The 12,024-nt window shown below is 44.0% G+C and overlaps 1 protein-coding gene across 1 annotated transcript in view; it reads left to right on the top strand.

Annotated features, from left to right (window-relative positions):
• Positions 1-12,024, top strand: part of LOC125739964 (uncharacterized) — a 262,341-nt gene that overhangs the window by 134,957 nt on the left and 115,360 nt on the right. The gene's annotated exons all lie outside the window — the stretch shown is intronic.

Raw genomic sequence — 12,024 nt, 5'->3', positions numbered from 1 at the left:
CTGTTTGACCACCTCAGTGACCTCCGCCCCAGAAATAGGCGAGTCCACCCCCAAGTCCCCACACTCTGCTTCCATATCGGAAGGCGTGTCGGTGGGATTGAGGAGGTCTTCGAAGTATTCCTTCCACCGACCCAAGACGTCACGAGTCGAGGTTAGCAGCGCACCATCCCCACCATAAATAGTGTTGATGCTGCACCGCTTTCCCGCCCGGAGCAGCCGGATGGTGGACCAGAATCTCCTCGAAGCCGTCCGGAAGTCGTTCTCCATGGCCTCGCCAAACTCCTCCCACGCCCGAGATTTTGTCTCAGCAACCGCCAAAGCCGCATCCCGCTAGGCCTGCCGGTAGCTGTCAGCTGCCTCTGGACTCCCACAGGCCAAAAAGGCCCGATAGGACTCCTTCTTCAGCTTGACGGCATCCCTTACCACCGCTGTCCACCAGCGGGTTCGGGGATTGCCGCCGCGACAGGCACCGACCACCTTACGGCCGCAGCTCCGGTCAGCCACCTCCACAATGGAGGCACGGAACATGGCCCATTCGGACTCAATGTCCCCCGCCTCCCCCGGGATATGGGAGAAGTTCTGGGTAGGTAGGAATTGAAACTCTCCCTGACAGGGGGTTCTGCCAGACGTTCCCAGCAAACCCTCACTATACGCTTGGGCCTGCCAGGCCTGGCCGGCTTCCTCCCCCACCAGCGGAGCCAACCCACCACCAGGTAGTGATCAGTTGACAGCTCCGCCCCTCTCTTCACCCGAGTGTCCAAGACATGCGGCCGCAAGTCCGACGACACGACTACAAAGTCGATCATCGAACTGCGGCCTAGCGTGTCCTGGTGCCAAGTGCACATATGGACACCCTTATGCCTGAACATGGTGTTCATTATGGACAATCCGTGACGAGCACAGAAGTCCAATAACAAAACACCGCTCGGGTTCAGATCGGGGGGGCTGTTCCTCCCAATCACGCCCCTCCAGGTCTCGCTGTCGTTGCCCACGTGAGCATTGAAGTCCCCCAGCAGAACAAGAGAGGCCCCAGGAGGAGCGCTCTCCAACACCCCTTCCAAGGACTCCAAAAAGGGTGGGTATTCTGAACTGGGGATACTGAGGTCAGTATTATAAACTTAAAATGTTTCCTTTTCCAGGCTGAACAGCTGTAGACTCACAGAGACATGCTGTGAAATGTTGGCTTCAGCTCTCAGATCAAACTCCTCTCAGCTGACAGAGCTGGACCTGAGTGACAATGACTTGCAGGATTCAGGGGTGAAGCTGCTCTCTGCTGGACTGGGGGATTCACACTGTAAGCTGGAGATACTGAGGTCAGTATTACTGGGTTTTCCACACTGTAAACTGGGGATACTGAGGTCAGTATTACTGGGTATTCCTCACTGTAAACTGGGGATACTGAGGTCAGTATTACTGGGTATTCCACACTGTAAACTGTAATTATTGAAATATTTAGGACAACACAGAACGGGATTTCTGAATGCATGACATGACAATGTACAGCAAATAGCCAAAGACATAGTAAACTCACAGGAGAAACTGTATTGCAGCAAAATCTCCTCATCTGTGCACATTGATCCAGTCCTGATCCACTAGACTTTTCATGGTATTTGTGCTTTGACTTGAAAGTATTCACTGTATTCTTCATGACCGGGAACATGAGGAACATCAGAGGATTGTCTTGTTCCTTTTGAAGTATATGCTGCCTCACTTATTGTATTTAAAAATGAAACTGTTTCTTTTGATATTTTATTTGATATACCTGTGTGTGCTGTATGTATTTGTGTCCTAACACATTTCCTTTTCCAGGCTGGACAGCTGTAGACTCACAGAGACATGCTGTGAAGTTTTGGCTTCAGCTCTCAGATCAAACTCCTCTCAGCTGAGTGAGCTGGACCTGAGTAACAATGACCTGCAGGATTCAGGGGTGAAACTGCTCTCTGCTGGACTGGGAGATTCACACTGTAAACTGGAGATACTGAAGTCAGTATTACTCTTTATTCCACACTGTAATCTGTAATTATTGAAATATTTATTGGAGTCGTCACATTTACTTAAATGTAATACTCATACTGGTGAAGTGATCTCATCTACTGGAACTATTTTGTCTGTCCCTCTGCAGGCTGTCAGGCTGTAGAGTCACAGAAGAAGGCTGTTCTTTCCTGGCTTCAGCTCTGAGGTCAAACCCCTCACACCTGAGAGAACTGGACCTGAGCTACAATCACCCAGGAGACTCAGGAGTGAAGCTGCTCTCTGCTCTACTGGAGTATCCCAAATGTAAACTAGAGAATCTGAAGTGAGTACAGAGTGTGTGTCTGCACCTGCAGTGTACGTGGAGAAAATGCAACAATTAAATAAATGGATCCACCTGTACTATATCATTCTGCTTCTGCTGTAGTGTGGACCACAGTGGAGAGTGCAGGACCAGACCAGGGGTCCAGAAATGTAAGTTTGTTAGCATGTTTTTATTTTTAATATCATTAATACTACTTCATGGTAACATTCACACAATTATTGTGATGTGTGCTTTTTTCCATTCTTTATTTAAAAGGTTGGTTTAGGTTTAAAGATGGCTACTTTCTTAAATAAAAACAATAGTCTGGAAACTTCTGTAGAAATACATTATGTATTCACAGGCTGTATCCGACTATCACTCATCTTGCCTACTATTCGAGCACCGCACTCCCTCTCTTTCTCTCCTCCCCTCCCGGTCTGCACCTGTATACCGTCAGCGCGCGCACCTCCACCCCTCTATACGATTAACCTGATGGTATGAACCTTGTCTGCCTCATCACGTGATTGGTCGCGCGGCTCGCACGCCGTTAACACTGACTTCAGTCACAGTCAGAGCAGCGTGGAGCGCTGAGCCGCGGAGGCGTTTTGCTTTATTAAAATGTCTTTTGATCGGCTCGTTCGCGACCGAAACATCATTAGTCGGCACTGAACGATGCTGGAGGTGGGTATGTGTCCGACATGGTTTGAAGGAAGTTCTTAATTTGAAATAAATACAAATTAACGTGTAGTGGTATTCTTTGGGGGTACAGTTTCATATTTAACGTGTTTGATGAATGCTGTTTATAATGTTGTTTACATGTAATTAAGTCTGTTAGTTTAGCACGCGCGACATTTCGGCGCGTTTTCCCGCCGGCGTCGCGCGGCAGTCCAACATTTCCTGAGCTATTTCACATACTTGAATTTTTGCTTCGTTAGGGGACGCTGTGCTGTTTTTATATTTCATGTATCGTACAGAATAATAGAGTGCCGGCTAAAGTGCAGGGTGGTCCCCAGCGAGTCTCACAGCGCAGGGGGCAGACGGAGCGCCGCAGACTCGGGGGGCTACATGAGTACTTTGGGAATAAAATGTGTGTATTGGAGCGAGTTCTGTGTTAGTGAGTGTGTGAGGTGTGACAGTGATAATGATGGAGATGCTGGGCTTCGTCATGGGATTAATCGCTCTTCCTCTTGCCTACAGACTCCTGCCAGCTGACGCTGGACCCCAACACAGCACACAGCCGCCTGTCTCTGTCAGGGGGGAACAGGAAGGTGTCATGGGGGGCAGAGCAGCCATATCCTGATCATCCAGAGAGATTTGACTACTGGAGCCAAGTTCTATGCAGAGAGAGTCTGACTGGTCGCTGTTACTGGGAGGCTGAATGGAGTGGAGATTTAGCTTGGATAGGAGTGACTTATAAAGGAATCAGGAGGAAAGGAGACGGTGATGACTGTGGGTTTGGAGCCAATGACAAGTCATGGTGTCTGTGCTGTAATCCTGACAGATATTCTGTCCGGCACAATAATAAACAGACTGTCATACCCATAAAGCCCTCAGGCTCCCGCAGAGTAGGAGTGTATCTGGACTGGGGGGCTGGTGCTCTGTCCTTCTACAGAGTCTCCTCTGATGGACTGACCCCCCTGTACAGCTTCACCTCCTCATTCACTGAACCCCTCTATCCTGGTTTTTTTGTTTATACAAACTCCCCCGTGTCGCTGTGCATGCTGGGATAGCTCACTGTGTGCTTGAGGAATCATTTTTACCTTATCAGAGTCACATGTCGCTGCTTCTCGGCAAAAAGGTAAAATCTCTGCTTTTTGACCAGTATAACCCTATTTACTCTGTCTGATGTGTGACGTATGTTAGACAAAAATAAATGGGTTTGGCAAACTGAACAAACACAGGAAGTTTTTCTCTCTGATTAAAATGTAATAAAATGTAATCCTGATGATTTTTTTTATTTTTTTTTTGGGGGGGGGGGTTCCTCTCCCGTTATATGTAAATTTTATGTTTGTCTAAATATATTATTATATATTGTATTTGCTACATGTACACTGACAATAAAGGCTTCCTGTTGTGTTCTATTAATGTCCTGGTTCAGCGCTGCTCAAAGCATAACTGAGGTGAATGAGTAACATAAATCATCCATCCATCCATCCATTTTCCAAACCGCTTATCCTATTGGGTCGCGGGGGGTCCGGAGCCTATCCCGGAAGCAATGGGCACGAGGCAGGGAACAACCCAGGATGGGGGGCCAGCCCATCGCAGGGCACACTCACACACCATGCACTCACACATGCACACCTATGGGCAATTTAGCGACTCCAATTAGCCTCAGCATGTTTTTGGACTGTGGGGGGAAACCGGAGTACCCGGAGGAAACCCCACGACGACATGGGGAGAACATGCAAACTCCACACACATGTGACCCAGGCGGAGACTCGAACCCGGGTCCCAGAGGTGTGAGGCAACAGTGCTAACCACTGCACCACCATGCCGCCCCCTAACATAAATCATATAATACAATTATATAAATGCACTTTAATGTAAATGAACCTAAACAATTAGATTAAATCAGTATATATTATAACCATGTAAAAGACGGGAGACATAACTGCCCATAGCCATAGAGTTAAAAAGCAAAATAACATAAATGAATCACATTAGTAACACGTTATATTGAATGATCAAAATACAAGCAGGAATAAATATTTCTTAATTAAAATGGTGAACTTCTAACTCTACCTGACAATCGACAAGCTAATTAGCGAACGGCGTCTCTCTCACTCCTGTTAGTGTTAAAACACGGGAGAAGAATCATTAAAAGCAAACCAAGTGTTTTCTACCTAAATAAACAATTTCACAAGTAATTAAAAATAAAGCGTAACACATTTTTACTTCTCACAGAAAAATACGGTTTAACTTAAGACGGCAGAACCCCGCGCCCGCCCCCTACTGCCGTCCTGAGGTAACTGCGCGCTTCCAGTCGATCGCATCATTTGAGACCCTGCGTTCCCTACGTCCCTATCACAACACGTCAGATATGGGTAACGGGTACAGTCATTATTTAACGTACAACAAAACATTAATATGATAAAAAAATATTCTAAAATAAAAGTTTAAAAATGACCATATTTAGGAACAGCGAGAATGGACAGTTAATAAGGTGATTTGTTATTCTGACTTCAGCCTTTCTATTTCTTCTTAAGATTAATAAGGATAGGATTCTGATTTCACTACATGCCTGATCATCAATGATGCACTGCATGTGATTCCAAATGACCAAAAAAGCAAATAATCTCTTTTTTAGGAATCCTGATTTACTTTATATTTTTGGTTAAGTTTCTTCTTTAATTCACGATTACAATTTAGGAATAAGATTATCAGGCACAATGTGTCCTACAATACACTCACAGTGGCATTGCAGCAATACAGATATACCCCTGAATACAGTGGAAAGGTGGATTCTTACTTTGACGTCCCTCTCCTTCCTCTGGTGACGAGCTCCACATTCTGTGCTGCTGCCTCTGCTGGTGGCTTGTTTGGTACAAACAGTGACACACATGCAAAGACAAAATTTTACCCATCAGATATCACAAGGGCAGACGTTTTTTATTTCAGAATCACACAGCTGTGGAGTTCTGTCCTGTTACTGTGACAAACACACATTTCTTCTCCTTCACAGACACATATACACACATTTCTGTTCCTTCAGTAATATACAGATATTACTAGTCCTCCGTGCACACACATACACACACACACACACACATACACACACATACACACACACACACACACAACTTCCATCCACATGCAGAGATCCCCAGTACGGCACTGACTCCCATTGAGATGCCATCAGGCTACACGATGGTAACTTCATTCATACGAAGAGAAATTTCACATTCAGCGCTGAAGGGCTTCACACACACCAGCAGCACAGGTGTAGGAGCCTTTGAGAAGCTCACAGCAAATACAGTATCTGGCATGAATATATGACATTTACAATGTGGTGTCCAATCACTCTCCATTATATTTACTGTCTAGAATGGCAGAGTAATGTTAATTCTATTGCATCTAAAGAATGACATTATTTTGATGTTATTTTGCAGTTAATTGTTCAGTCAGTAACTTTTACAGAAGTAACTTTGTCATATTTGCTGAAACTGTTACTGTGTTCTGACAGAAGGACAGCACTGTGAACCCCTCCCCTAACGGGAGGTGCGGCTTCGAGTACGGCCTGTGTGCCTGGGAGCCCAGCAGCATGGGGGCCCCCGGGGCCGAGTAGGTGAGGCAGGGTGGCCTAATAAATAAAAAATATATAAAAAATAGAAGAATCACTGGATAAAGTTCACAGTGCTAAATCACTTACAGTAAGAGTTGGATATGAATATGATATGAATATGGGGTCAGATTAACTTGAGCTTTTCACATTGTTCAAGAGTCTGATTGCCTGAGGGAAAAAGCTTTTCGTCAGTATTGTGGTGCGTAACTTTATGCTCCTGTAGCGTCTTCCCGAGGGGAGGGGTATGAACACGATGTGTTGGGGGTGTGTGTTGTCTTTGATGATGTTGTGGACCCTCTTGATGACCCTGCTGTCATAGATGTCCTGCAGAGAGGGGAAGGTTGTTCCAGAAATGTACTGTGCAGTTTGGTTGACATACCAAATTTCCTCAGCTTCCTCAAGAAGTACAGTCTTTTGTGCGCCTGGCTGATGAGTTGTCTATTAGAACGGTTTCCGCTCTCTCCACTTCGGCCTTACAGATACAAATAGGAGTGTGCTGCAACTTCTTTATCCTTGGGTTAATGATCATCTCCTTCCATAACTGCGAGGCATCCTACCAGCCACCAGGTGGCAGCCTCATCACATACCTGATGCTGTGAGAAATGGGAACATGAAGGATAAAAGAGATCCAGGGAAAAAACATTTTTTAATATGAATTCAGATTTTGATTTGACAAGAAGCAGAAGTTAGCAGCCCCACATATGTGCTGTCATCTTAGGGCCTCACTGCCCTCAGGTCTTAATAGAGCCGCATGTGTAATGTGAGAGGAATGAGCAAAGGCATGATGTCCTCTACAGAGGATAAAAAAGGATAAAGAAGCAATGCCAGGCAACCGCACACACACACACACACACACAGTCATGTAATCATATCTTTCTGGGGACCGCTCATTCATTTTTATGGGAAAAATGCTAATGCTAACTATGACAACCTCAACCCCTACCCTGCCCTAACCATAACCATAAGTAACCAAAGAAAATACAAGAGTTTTTGCATTTTTAGTTTTTTCATTGCAGTCACAGATTTTTGCAGTCAGGAAATTGATCCCCATCAGGTAAAAAAAAAAATAGACATTTGGTCCCCACAAAGTAAGGCATACCTGGACCAAATAAAAACACACTCAGGGTGATTCAGAACCACCAGTTCACCTACCTGTATGTCTTTTGGACTGTGAGGGGAATGCAGTGCAAACCCAGCGAGTCCATGCAGACTGGACTCCCAACTAGCTGGTGTTACCCACTGAGCGGATGCAATAAGGAAATTAATTAAATGACTTTATTTTCTATAATATTTCAATGGGCAGGTACAGCTCCTATTTCTGTTGAAATGCCTCCCTCCCCAACACAGACCCCTCCTCTCATAATTGCTCCTTTGTGGACCACTCCTGCGGCTGGGTCCAGGCAGCCAGTGATGACCTGGACTGGCAGAGCTGGACCGGACCGTCTGTCACCGCTAACACTGGACCCGCGGGGGACCACACCACTGGCTTGGGTCAGCTGAAGGCCATCGTTTGGTTACCTCTTAAGTATCTGGATGTAAAGAAAATCCCATGTCTTACAATTTTATGTACTGCAGGCTAGGTGGTTAACCAACACGCCACCTTCTGGTCAAACAATGCAGTACATTTTGAACAGTAATTCACAGGAGCAGGTAAGGGATAGGAATTACCCCACAAACAGTTTTCATAGGCTTACGGGGCCTGGGGGATTCAGACCTGCTCCCCGTCATCATTACCACAAACAAATTTCCACATTAAGCTGTTGACGCTCAAGAAGTAGAACATTATACTAACAATGCAAAGGTTGTGGGTTCAAATCCCCAGGAAGTCAGGTAAACTGTAAACCTTCCCTGTAATGTAAATGGCTTTGGATAAAAGCATCTAGTATTGTAATTGTTCCTTGGGAAGGAAAGCTACAGTCCACCATTACTAAGCAGAAGGGCTTAAGGTTTAGTGACAAAAAGTTAATTTTAAATTACATGTTATGCCACAGTACTGTACATCATTCAGTAACTGCAGGTCTGATGATTTACCTGTATTCATGATTTATTACAGGTATCACATTTTACTCCACTTAGCCCTGTTTTCGGTAATCGAAAGAAATCTGAAGAGGATTTTCACTTTTATGAAATAGAAAGAAAAGCAAAAATAGCCTTTATCATTTGTTTATCAGCGAGCCAAATATAGATATAGGTACTGTATAGGTACAGGTATAGGTATATGTACAGGTATAGGTACTGTATAGGTATATGTACAGGTATACGTATAGGTACTCTATAGGTACAGGTATAGGTATAGATAAAGGTATAGGTATAGATACTGTATAGGTACAGGTGTAGGTATACGTACAGGTATAGGTATAGGTACTCTATAGGTACAGGTATAGGTATAGGTACAGGTCTGCGCAGCATAATGTCTTTTGGTCAATGACGGACCGCATATATGAGGGTAGTCCTGTAAGAGTATAATGGATCTGTCACATATTCTCCTTAAGCATTTAATAGGGCTGAAACATTCCTATTGCCTAGTGACATCGTAGCCATTTTAAAGTCACAGTGCAACACATCACTCACGTGTTTGTGGTTATCCTGGTGTAAACAAGCTAACTGAACTGCCAGTTGGATAAAAATATATCACATATATATAATCATATACGGTACATAATCCTTGATAATGATAATAAACAACAATGTTACTGGTTTATGTATTTACTATACTGTACTTTTTATTGCTATTTAAGGCTATACCGTATAGCCTATGGGATGTTCCGCAAAACTGCATATCTCCAATAGCTGGGATAACTTAAGCTAGAGGTCATGATTTTCCAATACAAAATTAAGTAAGGAGCATTCCTATTGGACAATCATAACTTATAACCTAAATTAACCCAGCTAACTGAGAAACCTTGCATTGTGGCTGTGTTGTAGGCATAGGTGTGTTGTAGGCTATGCTACATTGTACATACATTACTTCTGCTATACATAGGCTGCTTTTTATTATGTTATTGTTATTTTAGGTTTTATGCGTTACTTGGTAAGATTTCGTAGGTTATGTTTTGGTCTGGGAATGCTTGAAGCTTTTTACCATATAAATCAATAGTAATTGATTGTTCACTTTACGCCATTTCGGGTTACAAAAGATGTCATAGGAACGTTGCACTTTTGGATAGTGGGGGAAGCCTGTACTACATGCTTATACATGATTATTAAGTGGATTATTGCTGACTTCTCATTTGCCCTTATTTGATGTGGTCTATAGGGAATTACCTATATGTCGAGAGCTCCTCTCCAAGCAGAGTAGGGGATGTGGCCCAGCTGAAGTCCCCTCTGCTGCCACCTGCTGGCCCCCAAGGCTACTGCATGACTTTCTGGTACCACATGTTTGGTGCCACAGTTGGAAGCCTAAGTTTATACCTGCAAGAAACTCAGCCCCTACAGAGGACACTGGTAAGGCCAGTCCGCGGTCAAGCCAGGGACGTAGGGGGCAGCTACAGTTAACAAACCGGACACAACAGTCTTTTGGGGTTTTCTACATACAAACATTTATGGTCCCTGTGTCTGGGTCACTAATAGAAAGTAAGCAACTAAAAGGTATATGTCTCAGGGCTTAAAGGAGCCCTCAGCTAACATGTGGGAAAAGTGTGTCACCCAAGGAGGGGGCAGTGATAATTAGCAATTAAAGTTTTTCAGATATTGGCAACCCTGACCAGGATGAGCAGTTACAGAAGGCTTTGAGTTGCTTCTGCTTCACTAGACCTCCACTCCCACCCCCCATCCCCTCCCCCACAGATGTGGAAGAGGCAGGGCATGCAAAGCGACATGTGGCAGATGACCCAGAGTCATGTGACCCTGCAAGAGGTCCATCAGGTGGTGCTGAGGAACTCTCACGCAGGAAATCTTATGGTAAATGTATATTCCATACTGAACTTAAAATTAGCTGCATCAAAAACATTATGGTAGTTTGCAAACCCTACAGACTATTTACAAGGTAATAAAACTTACATACATGTGAATATATGTGCAGAACAGAGAACAGAAAATCTCACTCCATGCAGCTGACCAAAGGCGCCAACCCTGCGTTTAATTTGGAATGAGAAGTAAAATTCAGTTTTCGACTGAAGCGGCTTATCATTCCTTTGCTTTGTTACTCGGACAAATACGAAACGAATGAATAAACATTATATGCGTCTCTTTATGAATCTTCTAAATAAGACCCCCTGCCCATACCCAACTGTAATAGCGATTAAAGTGATCTATTCTTTCAGAATTTATGTTAAAGCAATGTTTTATTTTATCACTGTTGTGGGCTTAAGATAAATCTTTGGAAATACTTAAATTAATAAGCACAAAAACATATGACATTCCGCTCCCGACATTACGTCTCACTCTGTCACAATTCGAGGTTGCCGCTCATACAGTCTGTGCTTTCGTTCGCCCCCTGGTGGTTGGCTGACTTTTGGTTGAGAAGGTGCTTGATTCGATATGCAGCAGAGTCCGCTATTCAAATGTTAATATCGCCGACGATCATCTTAATTTAATCGTGGCAGTCAAAATCGTGATCGTGATTAAAATTCGATTAATTGTGCAGCCCTAGGTTCAGCCAGTGAAGGTTTACAAATGTTTCATGTAATGGGATATTCCTGAAAGCCTCTGCACCAGCAGGTGTAATACCAGATATGGGGGGGGGGGGGGGGGGATAAAACCATACATTGTACATGTTTTGTCCATATTCACTTCAGCATTTGATGGATTTGTCATTTCTCACTACAAACTCTGGAAGTATGGAGTCTGGTCACAGTCAGACACTGGTACGGAGATCAATGATCGACGAAAGTGTTGGATGTAATGAGAAGTTCCACAATGTGGTCAAGACATGTCAATGCCCTCCACACATGTAATATGAACTATGAGCAATAAAATAAAGAGAATTACTTTCTATTGTGCTAATCTGCGGTTCTTCATTGTTAGTGTTAGGTTGAAGAAACAGTTGTTAATCATCTTGTTATCATTTCTGTATGATCAGCAATGAATGTAAATACATGTATACGTTATTTCTTATCTTCTAGCCACATACTCTTAGCTATTGTACTCTAAGTAGGTGGTTAACAGCTGCCTACTTAGATAAGAATCTCACTTCCCTCTCTTGCGCCCCCCACTGACTATAAATAAAGGAGCCAAGGGGAACCACCCTTTGTAACACATTCTGCTGTAGTTTGCATTGCAGAGAGTGTGGGTACCCTTGCAAGTAAAATTGTAAAGTGTGTGTCTCTGTTAGAGTGTATCTGTGTATTTTATCATATTATTATCCTCCTATATGTGTACGTGCAACCCTTAACAACTAACCCATGGCCCAGAAAGGGTTGCAGACAAGATGTCCTCACAGGGGCCTACCAGATTGTGAAGCAGGAATAAGAGACCTTGAGAAAGGAAACAGATTCTGTCAACATAGCAGGGGGCCCACCTTGAGAAA

Source organism: Brienomyrus brachyistius, chromosome 4 (assembly GCF_023856365.1).
Source record: "Brienomyrus brachyistius isolate T26 chromosome 4, BBRACH_0.4, whole genome shotgun sequence".
In the NCBI taxonomy this organism is placed as follows: domain Eukaryota; kingdom Metazoa; phylum Chordata; class Actinopteri; order Osteoglossiformes; family Mormyridae; genus Brienomyrus; species Brienomyrus brachyistius.
The sequence above is the reverse complement of the archived record's forward strand: the minus strand, read 5'-3'. Positions and strand labels throughout refer to the sequence as shown.